Source organism: Peromyscus maniculatus, chromosome 9 (assembly GCF_049852395.1).
Source record: "Peromyscus maniculatus bairdii isolate BWxNUB_F1_BW_parent chromosome 9, HU_Pman_BW_mat_3.1, whole genome shotgun sequence".
Lineage (NCBI taxonomy): Eukaryota > Metazoa > Chordata > Mammalia > Rodentia > Cricetidae > Peromyscus > Peromyscus maniculatus.
Window position 1 is genome coordinate 22,255,312 of NC_134860.1, and position 23,334 is coordinate 22,278,645.

The following is a 23,334-nucleotide window of genomic DNA, read 5'->3' on the forward strand; positions in this document are numbered from 1 at the left end:
GGAGAGGACATTGCTCAGAGATTAGAAATACAAAGGTTCTGTGCCCTCATAACTGGAGGGAGAAAGGCACATTGGTAGTTCATGACACCACAAGGGCTGTGCTGCTGATGGGGTCAGGGGCCATGAGTCTTACTGTTGCTCCGCATGTGCCCTGGAGTCCAGTCTTCCTGACACTGCTGGGTGTGCAGCCCACAATCACTGGTTTCTACACTGCTGCTGCCATAACTATCCATAATACAGCTCCTGGAGGTCACCTGCAGTAGCTTGCTGTCATCTCTGTGACTGCAGCTGCTGTACCTGGAGGTCACCTGCAGGAGTGTGATGTCATCTCTGTGACTGCAGCTGCTGCACCTGGAGGTCACCTGCAGGAGTGTGATGTCATCTTTGTGACTGCAGCTACTGCACCTGGAAGTCATCTGCAGGAGTGTGGCATCATTTTTGTGACTGCAGCTGCTACACCTAGAGGTCATCTGCAGGAGTGTGCTGTCATTTTTGTGGCTACACTTAGTCACTGAACCCTTGTGGCTTTAGCTATTCCACTGCCTACATTTCTGGAGCTGGAAAGAAAAGAGGAAAGAAAAAATGGATTTTCTATCCTTCATGTTACTCTTTTACCAACATCTTGAGATGTTTAGTGGACATGCCACAGAGCCTCGTAGTTAAGAAGGCTTGGGTGATCCTACTTCAGGCATGGGCATAGAGCTGGATTATGGGAAAATTGCCAACACCTCCACTTATCATGTGCTAAGGGGTACCAGGATATCCCTACATCACCTCACCTAATCTTCACTACAGCCTAGCGTAGTAGGCACAGGGAGCCCACTTGCTAAGAGATAATGCAGACTCAGTGTTAGCCCATGTGCCCAAGACTGCATGACTACAGCGTGGATGCATCTGGGGTCATTCTGATTCTAAATCTTGGGCTCTAGAGGATTTTGTTTCCTAAAGGTCACTGGGAGTTATTTGTTTTTAATTTGTTTATTATTATTATTTCACACTAATCTATTTTGTGTATGCATGTGCATGTGTAGGGGCACGCACATACCATGCATAGCAGAGGAGATGTGGGACAAGTCTCAGGAGTTACTCTCAGGTAGCAAGTTCCTTTACCTGGTGAGTCCTCTCACTAGCATTTGTGATTTATTTATTTATTTATGGACAATGTTCTATGCGTCTCAGGTAGGCCTTCTTCTCACTATGTAGCTGAGACTGACCTTTGACTCCTGACCTTTCCTCTTTCACCTCCCAAGTGCTAGGTTTACAGGTATGTACCACCATGCCCAGATGGAGCTATTCTTTCTGCTCTCAGCTGTCCTTGGCAGGTGTAACCCTCCTCTGAATTGGTCATCACTGTTATCCTCCCTGCCAGCCTAAGGAGCAGCCTTCTCCTGTGACCTAAAGACTCTCTTGACCATGTAAACCCTTGTACTAATAGCAATAACATCACCTGTGAATTTATAAAAATGGCAGTCCTTCTCTATCCATGCCATGCCCTGTGGAATAGCAATCTGTTTAACAAGAGCCCTGGTAGATGTTCATGCTCACTAAAACTTGAGGATGAGCATCATGTAGCCACAACTCTGTTTTGTAGTGAGTATATTCTTCTCTCTGGGAGATGGGAGAAAGACACCAGGCTGGCAGCCAGCTATGCCCTGTACTTGGAATGGTGCTCCGGTTACCTATGCTTTCCCTATCAGACTAGTGCATGATAGTCCACCTTTTCAATCAGGGGTGTGGTGATATTTTATTTGTGCTGAAATGTGGTGTGGTGGTTTGAAAGAAAATGGCCCCCAAAGGGAGTGACACTATTAGGAAATGTGGCCTTATTGGAGTAGGTGTGATCTTGTTGGAGGAAATGTTTCACTGTGGAAGCAGGCTTTGAGGTCTTATATATGCTCAAGATACTGTCCTGTGTCTCAGACCACTTTCTGTTGCTTGCAAGATGTAGAACTTTCAGCTACTTCTACAGCACCATGTCTGCCTGCATGCCGCCATGCTCCACCATGATGATAATGGACTAAACCTCTGAACCAAAAGCAAGCCTCTCCAATTAAATGTTTTCCAGTGTAAGACTTGCCATAGCCATGGTGTCTCTTCATAGCAATGGAAACCCTAACTAAGACAGAAGTTGGTACCAGGGACTTGGGTATTGCTGTCATTGCCTGACAATGTTTTTGTTTGGAGGAATAGAGACTTGGGTGCTTTGGGTTAGGAAAGCAGAAGAATGCTTTAAGCACTGCTTAATGGGCCATTCCAGTAGGAACATGGAAGACAGATCTGATGAACGGTGGGGGCCTTGCTCAAGAAGTTACAGAGGAGAAAAATTTTGGTAGGTTGCCTAGAAATTGTTCTTGTGATATTTTGATGAAGAATGTGGCTGATTTTTGCCCTTGTTCAAAAAACTTGCTAAAGACTAAAGTGAAGAGTTTTGGGTTAATTCCATTGGCAGAGGAATCACAAAACAGCCTATTAGAGACTCCATTATATGGTTATTAGTGCTAACTATAATGAAGACTTATAACGAAAAGGAGCAAGCTGAGCAGGGTATATTACAAAATGTAAAATTTAAGGAGAAAGGGAGCACCAAAATTGGAACGGAATGAAGTCCTATGTTAAAGGAGATATCAGATTGAGAAATGGAATAAAGGGAGTGGTGACCTCAGGGCAAGATCCCACCCAGCTAAGTTCCCAACTTGTGAAAATGAACTAAAGAAAAACTTATAGACCGGTGAGGTAGGGCACACCTTTAATCCCAGTACTTGGAAGGCAGAAGCTAGTAGATCTCTGAATTTGAGGCTAGCTTGGCTTACAGAACAAGTTTCAGGACAGCCAAGCTTAGGCAGTGAAGGACAGAAAGCTGTGAAGATGTGATTGAATGAGGGGGCCCCAGCAAGCAACAGAACTTGGCAGCTTCAGCTACATGGTCTGGCTTTAGAGTCAAGGATAGAAGGAAGAAGTAATGGAATTTGTCTCCATGCCTAAGAAAAGCTGCTGAGACCAGGCATGTGTCAGGGGTGTCTCTGAATGGAGAACCAGGGAGGTCATTTCATGAAGCTGTAAACTTGAAGACTGGATTGCCTAGGATACCCCAAGCTGTTAGAGATGCCAGAACAGTGGGATACCCACCAAGGAAAGCTGCTAACAAGAAGTAGAAACAGCCCTAGAAAAAGAAGTATGTTGCAGTCAACAGAGCTGAAAGGAGTTGGAAATTCAAAGAGTGTTTTGACATCAGACATGGAGATGCAGTTTAGAGTTGGCTCAATTGGTTTTCGGTCTTCCCTTGGTTCGGTATTTCCTTCCTATGCCCCCTTTCCTCCATTTTGGAATGATAATATATATCCTGTGCCATTATATGTAGGAAGTATGTGATCTGTTTTTTTTTTTAATTTTGATTTCATAGGGGATCACAGTTAAGAGATTGCATGAATCTAAGAGACTTTGTATGTTAAACTTTTAAATAAGTTTGAGACTGTTATAGACTATGATGATTTTTGAAATTGGACTAAATGCATTTTTGCATTTTGATATGGCTATAGGCCTTTGGGGACCAGGGAGTGGAATATGGTGGTTCGAAAAAAAATTACCCCCAAAGGGAGTGGCACTATTAGGAGGTGTGGCCTTGTTGGAGTAGGTATGGTCTTGTTGGAGGAAGTGTATCACTGTGGAAGCAGGCTTTGAAGTCTCATATATGCTTAGGATACTGCCCAATGTCTTACACAACTTCCTGTTGCTTGCTACTTCTCCAGTACCATGTCAGGCCACATGCTACCATGTCCCACCATGATGATAATGGACTGAATCTCTGAACTGTAAGACACCCCACTGTAATCTCTGAACAAACCACCTCAATTAAGTGTTTTCTTGTATAAGAGTTGCTGTGGTCATGTGTCTTTTCACAGCAACAGAAAGCCCAACTAAGACAGGGAGCCAGTTTGTCCTCAATCTGGCCTGTTTGGGGAATGCCTTTTCACAAGATGTGTTTGTCTGAGGTTTCTTTCAGAAGTCCCATGTCTCCTGGAGACCTGTCCAGGATTCTGGGAAGACCACCCAATTGTGGGTAGACGGGGCCTGATGACAGTGGAAGATCTTCCCACCTACCAGCAGGGAGCTGATCACATCAGAGCACACAACTGTTCCCTTTATCAACCGGCACTCCCACTCTAATTATATTCTCCATCCCTATAGATGGGAAACAGATGGCTGTGCACTAGAAAGCAGAGAGGGAACAAGCTCCCCAAAATGCTCTAAATTTCCTTCATGTCTTGTTCTTTTCCCTGATACACGTCTACTCTGCCCTCACCCCTTGCTTGCCCTTCTACCACAGTGGGTAAGAAAAAATACGTTTTCCCAAAGGGGTCAACTTTACTCAGTTTCTGAGAGCCATTGCCAAACTGCAAACATCTAAAGAACTCGCTATGAATAGACTGTTCAAAGAAACAATCTTATTTTCAAATAGTGCATCAGTGTCCATTCTACTTTTTGAATGGCTCCTTAATTCTCACTGGAGTTTATTAGTCATACTTGTTCCCCCTTGATTGAATTTATTTGTAGCTGCTTCCAAGATTATATTGACAGATATTCCTTCTTACAATTTACTAGCAACATTTTTGCAGTGCCTGAGCTGACATAAGAAAAATGGAGTGAACAGATGCATGCACTATACTCTGAATATCTAATTCATGGTTCCCTCAGCTCCTTATTTTTTTTTCCATTGTTAGGAGCTAAACAAAGAAGGTAGTATTTGGGTTAGTAAGATAAGTCTATTATTTGTGATTTATAGTTTTATACTTTTGAAAATAAATCTAATAAAAATAGAGATAAAAGTTAGTTGATGTCATTTGCAGAGTCCCTGCATTTTATGAGTTAGTTGCTATGGCATACATTATGATTTAGGACAAATTAAAAGGGTATGGAAAGAAAAATAAAGATCATTGGATCATCATTGTCCTCCACAAGGTTGCAAAGATAGAATTAGACCAAGTAACCTTTAGTTGGATAACAGACAAATTGGGGCTGTTCTTTGGAGTCTTACTGTCACTTTGAATCATAGTACTTCAAGACTGGGATGCATATGAGGTCATATGCAGTCAGAAGTTGCCCTCTTTTTGTATGTTGACATTATAAAATGTACTTAGTGGGTTGACTTGCTTTTAAATACCACAGGTGCCCTGGGAGGATGGAGCATACAGCTCATAGCTGCTGTCAGCATTCTGCCCTTCTTGGCATCCTGATCAGTCCCTTACAAGGAGTGCTAAGTTTCTAGTTGCCTCATCATCCCCTTGGCCGCAGTGCTCAGAAAGCCCCACCATTTGTGGCCGTGTATAAAAAGCAGTCTCAGCTTTGAGCTTCTCTTCTTAGAATCAACAAATCCCTTTCCTTCAAAGTATAAAAAGAAATCATTTGACTTTTTTAAAGCTGGTTATTTTTGGTGTTGCCTAGATGATCTATCTCCAAATGTAATGGTAATTCTGCAGCAAAGAGATTTCCTTTGTTCTATTCACTGTGCCCCCAGTGCTAGATGAGTGATCACTTGCAGTTGGTACCCCATGAACATCTGTTGCAGAAATGAATGAAATGGAGAAATGGCTACATTTAACATTATTGGTTAAGGAGAGTATGAGGCTGTGTAAATTGAGCTGTATAAATAACCTGGGCAAACTGGAGTCTGAGCATTCTTCCTGTCCATGGAATTTAAGATGAGAGCATTCATAATTGCCTTGCCCTGTAGGTGAGCTGAGGTTATCTAAGTTGGTGCCTTTAAGTGCTTCAGGGTAAACAAAATGTTTTACTCAACCAAATTCTGCTTAATTAATGCTTATTGGCTTTTCAAAGTCCTTAAGGCAAAAAGAAACACAAGGGCTTCTTGCTGTCCTTGAGATGATCACATCATGAACTTGTGATGCTTACCTCAGCTGCTCCTTCTCCTTCCTCCCTTATCTCCCCACTCTCTCAGGATGGGTGCTTACCTCAGCTGCTCCTTCCTCCATCTCAGCTGCTCCTTCCTTCATCTTCCCACTCTCTCAGGATGGGTTAAGATGGGTTTGAGGGTATCTTTACTGAAGTGTGGGAGGGAGTGATGGAGAAGGCATGGAGGCTGCAAAGTGGCTTGTTTTCCCTATTTCAGTAGTGGGTCAAATAGAACAACAATTCTAATGTATTTCCTCACACGATGGGCCAAATAAAAACAAGAAAGCAAGCCTCAGACGAGTGCAACAGGCCAACACAGAAGTAAGTTTTAAAAATGTTCCTATAGAGCCAATCACTGGTGGTCCATACATGCAATCCCAATACCCATCTAGCTGAAGCATGAGGTTCAACCTGGCTACATAGTGACTTGAGGCTGGCTTGGGCTACAAAGTAAGGCCCTGTCCCCCAAAATGAGGTATAACAAACACTAAATTAAATTAAACAAACAAGAAAGTACATATACATATTTATACTATGTTTATTATATGCACACATGCACATATACATATATGGTCTGTACTGGGTAATTTTATGTCAACTTGACACAAGCCAGAGTCATTTTGAAAGAGGGAATCTCAGATGAGAAAATGCTCCCACCACCTTGTCCTGTTCGCAATCTCGTGGTATATTCTCTTGGTTAATGTTTGACATGGTAGGGTTCAGCTTGCTCTGGGATGGTGGTCCTGGGTTGTATAAGAAGGCAAGGCTGAGCAAGCCAGTAAACAGAACTCCTTCATGTGTCACTTCTTGTTTCCAGGTTCCTACTTTGTTCAAGTTCCTGCACCAAATTCTCTCAGCAATGGAGTAGGATTTGAGTTTTATAGATGAAATGAACACTTCTTTCCCAAGTTGCTTTTAATTATTTCATTTGTCACAGCAATAGAAAACACTAAGACAGATTTCATCACTCCACTGTTGCCATGAACTGTTTAAAGCATGCAGTCCCTCCTGTGTGTACTGTGTGAGTGCAACTGCCTGTCTCTGCATGAATAGGGAAAGCTGATACTTCTCTTCAAGTCCGTGCAGGGGTGAGACTTCAAATGTTCTTCATACTCTACAGTGACAGAGGTGCCATACAAAGGCTTTGCTTAGAATGAGGGAGACAGAGCAGTTGACAATCCTCTGTATTTTCAGTTGACCTTGGAGTACAAAATTTCTCCAGTGTTTGAGTTCATTTGAATGATCATGGGATCACAAAGTATCCACATACAGTCAGTTGTTTATATATTTGGAAATCTAGTAAAAAAAAGTATCTGCATAATTTTATCTTAAGACATGTCTACTCTGCCTAAGTGGGTATCTTAGTCAGGGTTTCTATTGCTGTGAAGAGGCACCATGACCATGGCAACTTTTATAAAGGAAAACATTTAATTGAGGCTGGCTTACAGTTCAGAGGCTTAGTCCAATATGGTTATGATGGGAATCTTGACAGCATGCAGGCAGACATGATGCTGGAGAAGAAGCTGAGAGTCCTACATCTTGATCCACAGACAACAGGCTCATACTAGTACCCATACTAGGCATAGTTTGAGCATATATGAGACCTCAAAGCCCACCCCCATGGTGACATACTTCCTCCAAAAAGGCCACACTGAATCTAACAAGGCCACACCTTTTTTTTTTTGTTTGTTTGTTTTGTTTTTGTTTTTTCGAGACAGGGTTTCTCTGTGTAGCTTTGCGCCTTTTCCTGGAACTCACTTGGTAGCCCAGGCTGGCCTCGAACTCACAGAGATCCGCCTGCCTCTGCCTCCCGAGTGCTGGGATTAAAGGCGTGCGCCACCACCGCCCGGCAAGGCTACACCTTCTAATAGTGCCACTCACTGTAGACAAAGCATTCAAACACATGAGTCTATGAGGACCATACCTATGCAAACCACCACATTTCATTCCCTGGCACCCATAGGTTTGTAGGCATAACATAATGCAAAATGCATTCAGTCCAATTTCAGAAGTGTGGGAAGCCAGCTCCCACTTTTTCCCCAGAGTACTCTTGAGGAGAAAGGGATAAGAAATGTTAGAATATAGTGGGGAGAGAAACAGACAGAAACACAGGATAGCTTTGGGAGGGCCTGGATCAATATCCATAGGACCCTTCCATCTATTCTAAAGGACTTTTTATAGGAATACCAAGGGGAGGAGCAGAAGACCTCCCCTAGCACAGCCAAATGCAGCCCCTTTCAATCACCTGGTAATCATGCACGTGGTCAAGCCATCCTTTAATGCAGCCCTGCTAGGTAAAGCAAGCCCAGATCTCATTAGGAAACTTCTGTGGGCCTCCACAACCCCCCCATCTTGATATGATAAAGGGTCCCCAGGCTCTTCAGGTAGACTGTGCCTGTCTTAGGTCATTCTTCTTTACTAATTTTCCTTACCTGTCTCAGAGATAAACTTTAAATTAAGCATACTCTGGCTTAGGTTGGAAGCTAGGAAGAAGAAAGTTGACTTCTTTGACTACCAGCCCCTGGCAAGAGTGAGTACAGAGCCTAACTCAGCTCTGACTCAGGTCCCTACTAAGAGATTGCAAATAGTTGGAACATCCACAGTGATCCCTAGGCTGCCGCACCCCCAGTAAAGGGAGTAAAGGATGATAAAGATAGACTGTCCTTATTGAATGAGTCTAAGATGTCTGTAGCAGCTTTAGCTCTGCTAAGCCCTTTTCTAAATCAAAACTCCCTCCTAACAGATATTCCTCACAAAGGCAAGACTTTCATTATATTTATATTCATTAAGAATTGAATACAATAAAATCAGAATTAAGTTTCATTAATTTAAAAATTAGAGCAATTAACTTTTTCATTGTCAATATACAAAGAACCTAGGAGACTAATTATTAGTGTCAATAAAATTTTCAAGAGACTATTTTGATTCCCAAGAGAAAGCATTCATTTTAAAACACTAAGTATCCATTCAAGTAAACAAAAACCCATGCTAATTATATACACTTTTAATTGTTTAAGTAGCTCATATATACATGTGTTTCTACCACAGTAGTAGAATTTCTGTACAAATTAACTTGATTATAAGAAGGCTACCCCTTTCTGAACAGAAACAGAGGAGGAATGAAAACTTCTAGAAAGAAGACAGAAAAGCTGCCTTAAATTAAGACACGTTCGCTTAAGTTTTCCAGGGGCCACTGAGACCATAAAATTATATTTTGGGCTATCATAAAAAGTGTTCAAACATATCTGAAGGTAAAAGAAGACAAAAGCTTCAGGATGTTTTTAATGTGATTGATTTGATTTATAAATCATATTCCTTTAAAAATTAATGTTACCTAATTTGTCCAGACTAGACAGATACTGATGGAGTAATAAAAACAATTCTAGTATGAACATTACTATACATAATTACAATTAGCATGGATATCACTATGCATATTTACATTTTTTACAAACATATTCAAAAGGAAACTCTATAGGACTATTTTACAAACTTTAGCAAACATCTAGAAAAAATCTCTTAACAGAACTATCTACATTTTCTTCCAACAAGACAGAGATTTCACAAATCATGAGTTACCACAGTTAAAATTATAGGTGAAATCAAAACTGCTTCATTTTTGAAGTTCAGAGTTCACAGTCAGCTTTGATATCATCCTGAAAGTTTTCCTGAGAGTTTGAAGTCAGAGCCTAATTTGTCAGTGGCTCTAGAGTTTTTGTATACTCAAACTGTTTCTTAAAGGCACCATGCACTAATTTGCCATTAAAAGCAGTGTGGCTCCAGGTTCTGCTTCATTCCAATAGCCACAAAACCTTTGTCCCAAACTCCTCAGCAGTCTGGGGGCCCCCTTATTCTCCTACTTTCTAGAGACTGCAGGATGGAACCTCCATATCAAGAACATTGGTTCCACTGCTCTTACTCCAGCTCTTCTGGAGGAGTGTTATTGGAGCTGACATTCCTGTGTATGACACACCTCACCAAACTCAGGCAGCCAACAAGATTCATATGGTGGCTGAGGGTAGAATTGCCCCTTCTTAATTTTTTGAAACTACATCTTTAGATTACCATAAATTGCCCCCTTCTTAATTTTTTGAAACTGCATCTTAAGATTAACGATGCCAATGTTTCTTTCTTGCATTTCAAGCACAACCCAAGTTTTTTATTTGCCTATAAGTTTTTTCCATACCCACAGTAATTTTCTGGCGTCAGAACGATCTTTCCCTTGCTTTCTAAAGGGTGTCAAAATGGCTTGTTGACAAACAGCATTAGCATTTTAATTGCCTCCTGACAGGCAAGCTTTTCACCTGTTTCCTGTTTTCATGGGGTAAGCTAAGCTTTCTAACAGCACTTGGAAAAAAAACAAAACAACATTTTGGGCTGTACCTGTACCAGCAGCAAGCCATATTAAATTCCTTATGCTGTTTCAAAGGAATTAGAACATGCATTTGCTTGATATTTCCCTTGGGTGTCTTACTTCTCTATTACGAGGAACATTTGAAAGCTTTTGTCCCAGTCTATCTCTATTTTCCTATGGACTTGCTTATACCTCCACACTGTTAAGAACTACATTTCCCAATCTGCCTTTATGGGTCTGGGAGAAAATTCATGGCCAATTGCAGCCCGCTGCACTCCCGGTTCCATTCACTAGATCTGTATTCTCTGTATTTGTACTTTTGCTCTTTTGCCATGGGAGGTTTACATACAGATGTACCTCCTTAATCAGACTATTCACCTGGCACTGTCCCCAGAGTGGGTCGCACCTGTCTGCCCACATGCATTCAGACCAGCCCTTGATGCCAGAAGGAAAATCCCTTTGGGGCTTCACTCCCCCACCTTACTGGGTCAGTGAAAAATACTTGAAATAAGAGCTTTTTCAGAGAAACCCCCCACCCCCACCCTGCCTAGATAATCCTCTTTGTCCTGGCTTGTCTCCTCTCCCCAGATGCAGAGTCCCTGATGCCTTGGCCATGGCTCAGCCCTCACTATTTTCTATTCTGGGGTTAAGTTTCCATTTTTGCCTTGTTTGTAATACTGAAGGGGAGACAGGACTATCAAAGACTGTTTACCATATTCTGAGAGGTTTTTTTTTTTTTTTTTTTTTTTTTCGTGTGTGTGTGTGTGTGTGTGTGTGTGTGTGCACTAGGACAGTTGTGGACATGCTTTCCATTCTAATAGACATTCCTTCCAGGTGAGTCTAGTTTTGCTCTTACAGAAAGAAAAAAGATCTGAGAAAGAAAGACCTGAAAAGCTTCCAGTTTTTCAAGAGAGAGATTATTAAGTTTTCCCCAAGACTTCTGTTCCCTTAACTTGACTTCATGGCCAAGAAGAAACTGACTCTGATTGTATGGTGTTGTATCTGCCAGTAGAAAGGAGAGTTTTGTTTTTTCCACATCTATCTCAGGGAAAGTTTATTTCCCTACTGCTCAGGACTCAGATCTAAGCTGTCCACAGGCTAAAAGCTTCCACAGGAATCTTTTTCTGGCCCATTTTCCTCATAGTATTTTTTCCTTTTCTTTCTTTCTTTTTTTTTTTTTTTTTTTTTTTTTTTTTTTTTTTTTTTTTTTTTTTTTTGGTTTTTCAAAACAGAGTTTCTCTGTGTAGTTTTGGTGCTTGTCTTGGATCTTGCTTTGTATACCTGGTAAGCCTCAATCTCACAGAGATCTGCCTGGCTCTGCCTCCCAAGTGCTGGAATTAAAGGTGTACACCACTACCACCCAGCATATTTTTTCATTTTGACTCTGATTTTTTTTCCTCAGGTGTGGTGATATTTTATTTGTGCACCCCAATAAAACATCTCGGCTTGAGAGAACAGAGCCTGCCACCAAATTAGACATAAAGGTCAGACATGGTGGCACATACCTTTAATCCTATTACTCTGAGAGGCAGAGATCCATTTGGATCTCTGTGATTTCAAGGCCACACTGGAAACAGAGCCAGGAGTGGTGGCACATACCTTTAATTCCAGCACTTGACATCTCATGCCTTTGCTATTAAGTATTTGGGAAGCACACATGCCTTTAATCCCAGCACTAGGAAGGAAGGAAGGAAGATGGCAGGGCACAGAAAGTTATATATAGTGTGAATAAATAGAAAGTCTCACTCTGGAGGCTGAGGACTTGGTAAGATGAGGTTGGCTGTGGTTTGTTCTGTTTCTCTGGTCTTCCAGCTTTCACCCCATTATCTGGCTCTGTTATTTTTTTAATTAATAAGACCTTTTAGCAATTTGTGTTATACCCAGGAGTCTGCATTCAGAGTCCCAAGAGCACAGCTCCTTTGCCTTGTTATTCTTCTAAGTTTTTTCCTACACTATATTCCTATACTTAACCCTATATTTTTTCCTAATTTTAATAGATAGAAATTAATAGAGAGAGAGAGAGAGAGAGAGAGAGAGAGAGAGAGAGAGAGAGAGAGAGAGAGAAAGAAACTTAGACAGAGAGAGATGTTTACTGCAGCCTAACTTCTTGCTTTGGCATTTCTTTCAGCCACTTTGCTTCATTTACATACTCCTGAAAATAGAATACCATTTAATTGGGGCTAGCCTACAGTTTCAGAGATTTAGTCCATTATGGTTTTGGTGGGAATCATGACAGCTTGCAGACTGACATGGTGCTGGAAAAGAAGCTGAGAGTTCTATATCTTGATCCATAGACAATAGGAAGTAAACTATCTCACATTAGGCATAGCTTGAACATATATGAGACCTTAAATCCCACCCACACAGTGACATACTTCCTCTAGCAAGGCCACACCTATTTTAACAAGGCTACATCTCCTAATAGTACCACACCCTATAGACCAAGCATTCAAACACATGAGTCTATGGGGGACTTACCTATCCAAACCACCACAATGTTTATGTCTTCCTCAGTGAGCAAAGCATGCCTAATACTTCAACTTGAGAATGAAGGATATGATGAAGATTGGGACATCATCAGTGGCAGTTTTCTGGGATGGGATTCTGGAGGCTGACAGCTGGTAGTAGAAAATGTGCCACACAAAGTAAACTGTGTAGAAGATGCTCAATAGACCTAAGCTGGACATAAGATGTCCTGAAGACATATGGGCTTGATGGAAGATACTTTGCAAACATGTGGGGTGAAAATTGTCCCCAGGAACAGGGCATTATGAAATATGGTCCACAAACACATATAGAATATATATCTGAGTGGAAGATTCTCCATCAACAGATAACACTCAGAGAAGATCCAACACAGGCACATGGATTAGGAAGAATATTCTCACATACATGTGAGCTGGTAGAATATGATCCACAGCACACTGGTTGGATGGAAGATGCTTCATTGACAGGTATTCTGAAAAGATGATGCAATGGAAACACATGGGTTGGGTAAAGAATGATCTATAAGACACATGGCCAAGATAGAGGATGCTTCAAAGACACAGGGACTAGGTGGAGGATGCCATCAATCCATCCATCCACCCATCCACCCATCCATCATCCATCACCTTTCTATCTGTCATCTATGTGTCATCTCTCCAACATTCATCTCTATGATCTTTAAAAGTACATGTCAAAGTAATTTCTAAGTCTCTTAGCTTACAAGTCCTCAGCAGAGTCCATGTGGTGTGAAATCTGAAGCCTGGAAAAAAGAATGATGCCATTATTTCCCACAGCCAGGAAGTGACTGAGAGGTGGATGTTCCTAGTAGATGTACCTTCTAGGGGAAGGCGATCATGGTCATAATATGGGTTTAACAATATTATGTATGCACAACAACAACAAAGATGTAATGAGCTAGTGTGCCATTTTCATAAGAATTTTTAAACATTTGTCAAATGCCCGCTTGCTTTCTATGTTGTTATAAAATGACTTATTGTGATACACCTTTTCCAGGAAGTTTGGAGGCTCTATAAATTCTGTAATCAAATGCCTCAACCTATGAACAGCCTCAGTGCGCCTTTCTGCATTATATTCCTTCACCGTCGCTCCCAGAATTTCCAGGTACTGTCATCTGATCATTACAAGTCTTTATTTATTTATTTATTTATTTTTTTTTTGCCAACAACCTCCCTTGACTTTTATGAGCAGAGGAGGCTGTAGCCACAGAGTCAAACAGAGCATATCTTGTTCTGACTGCCACCACTGGCCACAGAATGGGGCAGGTTAGGTAACTTGGATGTATCTTCAATCTCTCATCTGTATATGGAAGTAACAAGGATTAATGCTGCTAAGAGTACGCATACCAAGCAGCCTAGTCTGGAGTCTGTCACGCAGTGCTTAATAAATCCTAATTTGCCTTCAACGTATATTCCTTTTGATTCTGAATAAATTTCCCCTTAGCTGAGAAGAGCACCCCTCCTCCCTCCTCACTTTAGCTCATGGTAATTTCTCCACTTAGGTTGTCTTTGGGCACTTCTTGTCAGGCACATTCATTTCCCTTAAGACAATTTTTTTTTTAAATCTTAGGATCTTAAATGACAAAAAGCATGTAAAGTGCTTCTCATGAGACTTGAGACTTGACAGCTAGTAAGTGCTCCATAAATATTTCTGTGGCTGCTGCTTCTATTGCGAAGGCAACAGTCACTCATATCCCTGTGGTGAGAACAGATCCATAGAAGGATTATACAATGGATGAGGTCTGTTTATGAACAAAAGCAGCAAGAAGACACCATTGGCAAGGACTGGCCCTCTGAGCCGATTGCTTAGATGAAAACCCTGAGCCTACCATTTCCTCTTGTGTTTTGTTGATCAAGCTCCTTCACCTCCTGAGTTAGAAGGCTGTGACAGTGAGCCACCCCCAGAAGTTCCCTGAAAATGGAAAGAATTAAAGTATACAAAAGCAAATAAAAGCTCTTTGTATGAATGCATTGTGACAGGTGTTTCCTCCAGGCTGTTCTCACACCTTGTGGGTTTTGAAATGTACAAAGGCTAAGGTTTACCTCTCTGCTGATCTTTCCATTGAGTAGAAGCAAATGAGATATCAGGTGTCATCAGGCATGTTCAGAAGAGGCTGGGGACACTGTCAGAGGCTACACTGAAAACTTCCTTTTACTTATCTTACTCACCACACCTGGTGACTGTGTCTAGTATCCTTGAACATTTTTATGGAGATAAATTTCTTTCTTTCTGTATGCCACAGAACATACTAAACATAGGATATTATAATTCAAACTGACCTGTTATTCAATAGAAACCTGACTTATTGCAATGCCATCATCTTCATTTTATGATTGGCAGCATCTGCTGTTCCCTCGGTGGCTCAAAGTTAATGTGTTTTATTCTGGAGCCCTGAGTTGTTACACACTTAAATCAGACATTGTGTTCATCTCTTTTAGCTTCACCTTCGTCTTGCTTTCTTGTTTTCTCTTTTCTATCTGTGGAAGATTCACATTCACACTTAAATCACTGAACTGTGGCTAAATGACAAAATAGCTTTTATTTACAAAAGGCTAGCTATCCTTGTTGTCAGCCACTTCCCTGGGCAGCATTTCCAATGTTGCAACATTTTTATAGATAAGCCTGTGCAAGAAGTACTGGACAAAGCAATGTCACTCTTCATGCTCTTGATCTCCAGATAGTGGCTGGCTTCGTAACACCCTGAATGAATGCCAAGTGTGGCAGTATGTAGAACAAAACACAAGCTTGGACCCTTAATCTTTTATGTCAGCAAGATTAGAGAATGCAGCTTGATAAGATCCAGCCAACAAAAACTCTGTTCCTACTGTAACTTTGTTTCCTAGGAAACTTGTGATTAGAGGGGAGTAACTAAATCACTTCTTCCATTGATCTACAAAATGGGGGTAATGATGTTCCTAATGTGTGACATCATCACTGGGTGGACACAGATCATATGCATCTGTAATATGTGTGATGTTGTTATACAAATAAAGATATAATTGTGCTGAATACATAATGATAGACTCAGTGAGGTTCTGCATGGTGAGGTTCCTAAAACATGGGCTCTGAGGTAAAGGTGTACACATAGGATGTTTATTAGAAAACTGTTGCAGGCTAATATATTGGGATAGTGCCAGAAGTAAGGTTGGATATATAGACACTGACACAGTCTCTCCACATGCTTCCAGAGGCACTATGGACCATGGGTAGCCATTCAGGTAGATGCCCAAGAAGCTGGAAGCTGGTCCTTTACACTTCTGTACATAACAGATTTGAATCTCGGCTGCATCTTAGAAGGGCTTGACTCTACCAAGCTCCACTCTGGGAGGAATGGGTGCAGTGGTCCTGAAGGGAGATAAGGTAATACACCACTGGACCAACTCTGGGTTCTTAACAAAAACTTTATGATAGCTGTGTGTGACACACCGTGGTATTCTATCACTCTCCCAGGCAGTATACTCCTGGTGGGTAAGAATTATGCGTGTTCTATCTGGCATGCAAAGTGCTCAGTAAATATTCATCAAATTGAATGGAACTGGGCATAATGCTGTCATATTAGAAAAGAATTGTCTCTGTAGTTAGTGAGCTGGGAAATACATTCTTAGACATGCAGAAATTATTGATATTTCCATATTGTACTACCAATTTTCTTTGTAACTTAACCAGAATACAAAATATAGTGGATAAAGCACTACTATAACACTATTCATATGAATATATAATGGAAAAATATAAACTATGAACTTTTCCACATGATTTATAGTTAAATTTGGTAACTAGTCACATTTGTAAGACTGTTTCTTAGCCTCTTGTCTTCCAGATAATGCTACTTAGGTAGATAGTTAAACACTCACATTGTAGAATGTTTACCATATCATCTGCTCTGGCAGAAGGGGGTGCTGTTCCTTCACCTTCTACATGTGGGAACATTTTCATACTAGAATTTTATAGAAAAAAATCATTTTTTTGAACATGGCTACTCATCTATAATATATTGAACTGAGTCTTCAAGTGTGAGGTAGCGGGCGGGGGTGAGACAAGCAATTTGGCAAGCAGAGTGCTAGGAGTTGAGGGCATTCTGGCTGAACAAGCATAGTGTTTACAAGTTGTTCTTTTGGGGACACAGGTAAACAGACAGCTGTAGCAGTGACAGTGGAAGATGATTACCCAAAAAGATACCTGCTGTAATAGGCATGGTGTTATTTGCCTGTTACAGACTAATACAATGCGTGCATGTGCGTGTGCGTGTTTGTGTGTGTGTGTGTGTGTGTGTGTGTGTGTGTGTGTGTGTGTGTGAAAGAGAGGAGGAGAGAATGTATTAAAAGGGAATTTCTCAGGTGTCTTACATCACAAGGTCTGAACACTTTGTTTTCTGGTGTTGTGTGACAAAACATTCCTGGGAAGATTCAATGCACTACACACACATCTACTCACCCCAGTAGGGAGCCCATGACAGAGGATATGACCAAACTCCTGTTTGGTGTACCAGTGAGTTTTACTGAGATTACTTACAGGAATATTGTTGAGGGGAACACTCAGCTTTTATTGTTTATTCTGGTAGGGAGAGACCTAGGAATCTGATCACATCCAGGGACTTCTTGAAGCTATTTTGAGTTGTTTTTCCCCACCTCTCCCCACCAGCTCTAACCAAAGCCATCTCACCATAGGAGCCTACCTTCCACACAAATCTCAAGCTGTGCTGCTCTTAACATAGCAGCTCTGGGGAGCTCTGGTTCCTTACAGGGGTATGGATGAGGTGTTACTTACAGGAGCAGAAATGGATCAAAGTCAGCTGCATCATCAAAGCCCACCTCAGCATGTGTGACAGTTCACAAAGCTGGGAACCCAGAGCACACCACCCAGCAAGCTTGGATGGAGAGTGTCTGTTCCAGGTGCCTCAGTCTACCCACTCCCAGGAAGTTCGGCTGGTTTTGCTTCTTTCAGGGCAGCTAGTTTGTCTTCTTTGCACTTGTTTTCCTCTGAGGATCTTTGTCACCCAGCTTCCTTCGGTCTGAAAGGCACACTCTCAGCTTATGTTGCTTATTCTGGTAGGGAGGGGCCTGGTGAATCTGGTCAGTTTTAGGGACTTCCTGAAGCTATTTTGAGTTGTTTACCCTCTTGTGAAAGGAACTTCTTTGAAAGATGGAATTTTTCAATTTCAGAGGAAACAGTTACACAATATTCACACACCACAGAGTCCTAGGACTCAATCCCTTGCTGGAAGACCAGCTCAATGGAGAGGTTTTGGGGGACTCTTGAAGATGGGGTGCCTGATCTTCTCATGAGTATCACTTGGGACAGAACCTACGTTTCTACAATAGATTACTTCCTTTCAGTTCTATTCTTAGTGGCCTTTGGAGTGTGTGTGCGTGTGCGTGCGTGCGTGTGTGCATGCGTGCGTGCGTGCGTGCGTGCGTGTGTTTCACTGCCTTAGGCTGCCTTCAACCAGCATTGTTCTTGAAAATCCTTCAGATGAAATAGACAATTGAATCACTGTTTTGGAGGTAGATTACTGGGATAAAGTCTTCCACTCCAATCATATCTATCACCTGTGAAGAACTCTGAGGAAACCAGGGGTCCCAGGAACATGGCTGGCTGACTCTCTGACTTAGAAAGACAAGTTGTACACCATGGCTGAGACCAGTGGAGAAACAAATGTACTGTCCTTCCCTTAGAAGCTTCAGTTGTCTACATATGAACATCTTATTTGTGGAATTCTGCCTGCCCCCCCCCCAAGTAGTTAGAAAGTCATAGGTGAAGCCCCAAAACAAGACCAAAGTGGTTAGTCAATATATATATAATGCTTGTCATTTTCAAAATTTTTGCCTTACACTTTTGGAGCAGAGAGGCTCCTGCAGGTTTCTTTGAGTGTCCTCATGTCATGCTAGTGGATTAGATTACTCAAAAAAAAAGAAAAAAAAAAGACAGAAGAGATGAAAGAGGAGAGAAAGGGAAGAAAAAAGAGGAGAGAGGAGCAAGGATGGAGCCCAGGTCCCTAGCCCCTAGTGGAAGCTGGCCTGGGTTTCACATTCACACCTAAGAAAACAGTATTATAGAAAATTCTCCGTTCCTGAGAGGTTAACAGTGCCAGCTCAGAAAGTGTTATGAGATATTATTTCCCTATAAAATATAAATTGTTGTATTGGTAGTATACTTCATTTAAATAATTTGGAACAGAAAGTGCTACTGCTAACAGAAATCCAATAGGAAGAGGAAGTCGTTCAGTGAGCAGTTTCACTGCAGGCTCAGAAAATACACGGAAGAACAGAAATCCATAGCTGTGCAAGACAGGAAATTTAGCTTAGCCTGAGATATTGGAGTGGAGAGCAGTCTGTGAGGCCTTAAATCTCAAAAACACACTTGTGTACTGTGCTAATCAAAGAATGTGCACTAGGATTTGGGGTGTATTTGGTTTGTATGTGTTCGATACATCTAATTTTGGTTCATATGAATAATTTGAAATTTTCTTGCTGCTACATCTTGTGAACTTTTTTTTGGTGGATGTCTAAAAATCATAGGTATAATATACTCAAAATAATCAAATCCTTAATTCTTTTTAGGAATTTATCAATAATTTTCCATCATATATACCTTTTATGGAAATACAAGCCAAGACATTTTGCTATTTTTTCACTAAAAGGTGTATCTGTGAAGAAAATATGATAATGTGGCTTCTTGACCTTTAGCTGTCTCCATAACAAGTGACACAAAACCAGAAGACAACATCAGAAGAGATTTATTTTACCAGCAGCTCTGGTAGGACTGCCTTGGGAGAGTCTAGGTAAGCCTGCAAATACATTGACATCCCTCTCTTCAAAAGAATGCCCCTTGTCACATCATTCCTTCCTTGCTGCCTGGGCCAGGCCTGGTGACTTCCTTCTAACCATTAGAATGTAGCATTCCTCCTAATTCCCAAAGTGTGTCTCAAAAACTACAGATGCTGCTGCACCTCTTCATGATGTGAAGATTCTCAAGGCCAGTGTGAGGGAAGCCACGGGCGCTCGTTAGATTCAGCTGTGCTGTGGGAAGCAGAGCCTCAGGATAAGCTTCCCAGTCATTGCATCTGGGCTGATACCTTGACAATAGCCTTCTAAGGAGCCATGAGCCAGAAGCCCTGACACTGATTCTGAATTAGCAGTCACTGAAATCATGAAGCACAGTGATTTTTGTTATAATTCCGAAATATAGTCTGAAGTTTTCCTGTGTCCAGCCAGGCCCATGATCAAGACAAATCTCTCCCACTCATGTCCAGAAGTTGCTTAGTCTCAAGTAAACACATAGAGGCTTATATTATTTATAAACTGATGGCCTATGGCTCAAGCTTCTTGCTAGCTAGCTCCTATAACTTGACCCGTTTCTATTAATCTATAAGTTGCCTCATGGCTGTAGCTTACTGGTATTTTCACATCTTGCTTCTCCTGGCATGGCTGGTGTCTCTCTCCCCTCTGCTGTTCTTCTTCCTGTCTCTCTCTCTTCCATTTCCAGCCTAGCTATAATCTGACTTGCCATAGGCCAAACAGCTTTATTTATCAACCAATCAAAGCAACAAATATTCACAGTGTACAGAAAGAAATCCCATAGCACTCCCCCTTTCTGTCCAATCAAAAAGGAAGGTTTTAGCTTTAACATAGTAAAATTTCATATAATAGAACAATAACCAAGCAAAAATTACAGTTAAAATATCTAGTCTATTTGTATTTGGCAAAATTAAAGAAAATATTCTATCTACCCTATATTTGTGAGTCTAAAGTTTCATATCTAATTTATCTTTTATCATGACTAAGGAAAATTATAACTATCTAGTCTTCAACTATGTCAAAGATCCCAGAAGTATATAATATTACCTAGGTAAACAGAAAATGCATTGTAAGCAACTTCCAAAATTCTGGAAATGACAGAAACAGCTGCCTGCCTGGACAGACATCCAAAGTTCTTCTGTAACATTGGGGCATCCACATTCAGCCAATAGGCCTAGAGTTTATTAGCTGCTTCTCCTTGTGTTCTGCAGAATATTTGGCAGGCTTCTCTGTGAAACAGAAACCTGAAGAACCATTTCACTCAATTTTGGCAAATTCAGTGGTCATTTTCCTATGGGTCCTGCATGCTGCACATCTAATTTATAGAACATATTATCAGCAGTTCAGGCAAGAGCAGCCTCTTGCCCAAATGACTATTTTTTGCCAAAAAGAATATAAACTCCATATGGAATGTCTTCAATGCCCATCCTCCTCTCTGCAGTAAATTGGTGCTGCCAGGAACAGACATGTCTCATTGTCCAGAAAGTCTTCAGTTTTTTAAACAGTTTAAATGCCATATTCTGTAAGTCTTTGAAATATTTGAAGATTACCTATCTATCTGAAATATATCTTTGTATACCTAAAAAACAACTAATATGATTATAAGTTTGATTATCATAGATGATTAACTATTAATCTTTATTTCTTAATTGTACATTACAATTTCAAATGAGCTGCACGAACATAATTAAATAAGAGTAGAAATATATATACAGTATAACAAAATTAACTTTAAATTTGTATCAATAAACTAAAATCCATAGCATTGTAAAACATTTCAAACAAGTTGTTGCTCTTTAAAAGTAGATTCAATAATCTATAATTTCATCCTATCATATCTATATCATATCCCCTTTTATTCTTTTAGAAAGAGATTGCATTTATAATCAACCTCCTTTAAATAAAAGTAAACATTTATAACCAATATTTTGTGAATTTGTGTATAGCTTCTCATACTACTTCTTGCTGGTTGGGGATGCTGGTAACCTTATGGGATCCTGAGAAAATTATTAATTATAGTTAAATCTTGGCTGTAGTCTATGAGGATGGATTGTCTCATCCAGTTGCTTTGAAGCTAATTTTGGATATTGGATCATCTGGGCCATGGTGTTACTGGAGACCTTTCAGGAGATCTTGGATGATCAAACCATATTAGCCTGGAAGCAATGCACAGGTTCTCATCCTCTGTGGAAATCAAAGCAGAACCTCTTTTCCAAAGCAACATATCCTTAGACATAAATTTTGAAGTCAAGATACCTTTATATATATTGGTTTGACACAGCAGCCTTTGCAATCAAATGTCTTTCTGCAGTTAAAAATCCTAAAGACTAGATAATCCAGACTCTCTGTGTGATTTCTATCTTTGCATGGCTTATTTTTATATTATTTTTACCATCTCTTTAAAGACTTTATTTTAAAAACTATTTCTTTATTTAATTGCATATAATCCTTTTTCTTTCTTTTCCAAGCCTATGTACATTTTTACACACACTGTAAACAGTTTAGAGTTTTATTCCATCTGAATCTGTCTTATTGTGAATCTCTAATCCTTCTCTGACCAGGAGATATTTTTAAACTGCTAAACTGCATGGCTAGGACAAAAAGTGGTAGCCTTGGATGCTGACTCCACCCACTTCAGCATGGCAGAAGTACCCAGGAGAGTCCCATTTACCCTACCAACTCTGGGGTCCATGATGACCATCAAGTCTGGGAAGCAGTGGATCTATACCTCCATCCAGCATTATGTAGCCTGGAAACCCCTTTTTTTGTCTGTACCAGTAAAAGCTAAATGCATCATGCAGTGCACTGCATATCTTAGAGACACCTCTGTGTACCATGGCAGGAATTTGCCATGCTGTAGGTCAAGCCCACACACCACAAACCTACCATGGCCAGGGGACATGTCATTGTACTGCAGCCCTCCATGAGTGATATGAAATAGGAAGCTGCTCTTAGCTCTCTCGGGTTTTAGGTGGAAACTCTTGCCAGCATGTCTGGGTGCCATTTGTAACTGGAAGATTTCCTGTGTCCCACCCGGCCTGCAACTGGGACCAATCTCTCTCACCCGCAGTCCTGCAGCCACTTTAAATGATCACTCAGAGGCTTAATATTAATTACCAACTGCACGGCCTATGGCAGGCTTCTTGCTAGCTAGCTCTTTTAAGTTAATCCATTTCTACTCATCTATAACTTGTCATATAGCCATGGTTTACTGGTACTTTCATATGTTGCTTCTCCTGGTGGCAGCTGGTGTCTCCCTAGACTCCTTTCCTCTTCCTCTCTCCAGTTGGAATGTACCGCCTAACCTTATTCTGCCTCATCATTGGCCAAACAGGTTTATTTATCAACCAATCAGAGCAACACATATTCACAGCTTACAGAAAGACATCCCCCAGCACTGAATATTCAATGGAAGTCATTGTCCCTGCAATTTAGCCTATGTGCTGTGGAGAAAAAGGGTTTGGCTGCAGAGGCAGGTGATGGGTGGGCTCAGTTCTTTCCCTTGTGCTTTTCAACTATTTTCTTTTTCTCAGGAAATGTGAACTATTGTCTTGTGTATCTTAATGAGACCTTTGAAAATGTGTCATCGTCTTTGGGGAAAAAGTAATCATTTCATTTTCTTTGTATTTTGGAGAGTAAATAGCTATGAAGTACCTAGTACCTAAATAAAACATGGATAATGAAAAGTCCTGGGACTCAGTTACTTAGTTTTAAGAAGATTCATTTTTTTCTCTCTACCCTGTAGCCCTTACAGGACAGTGTTACATTTCA

General features: G+C 40.8%; 1 long non-coding RNA gene across 1 annotated transcript in view; it reads left to right on the plus strand.

Moving 5' to 3' along the window:
- The window catches only part of LOC143267266 (uncharacterized), a 55,690-nt gene extending 32,525 nt beyond the window's left edge, over window positions 1-23,165 (plus strand). Inside the window, exons 2-3 of the long non-coding RNA XR_013042225.1 lie at window positions 19,453-19,547; window positions 23,097-23,165. This is a non-coding gene — a long non-coding RNA (uncharacterized LOC143267266). The remainder of the gene's footprint in view (window positions 1-19,452; window positions 19,548-23,096) is intronic.
- Window positions 23,166-23,334: the final 169 nt, after the last annotated feature.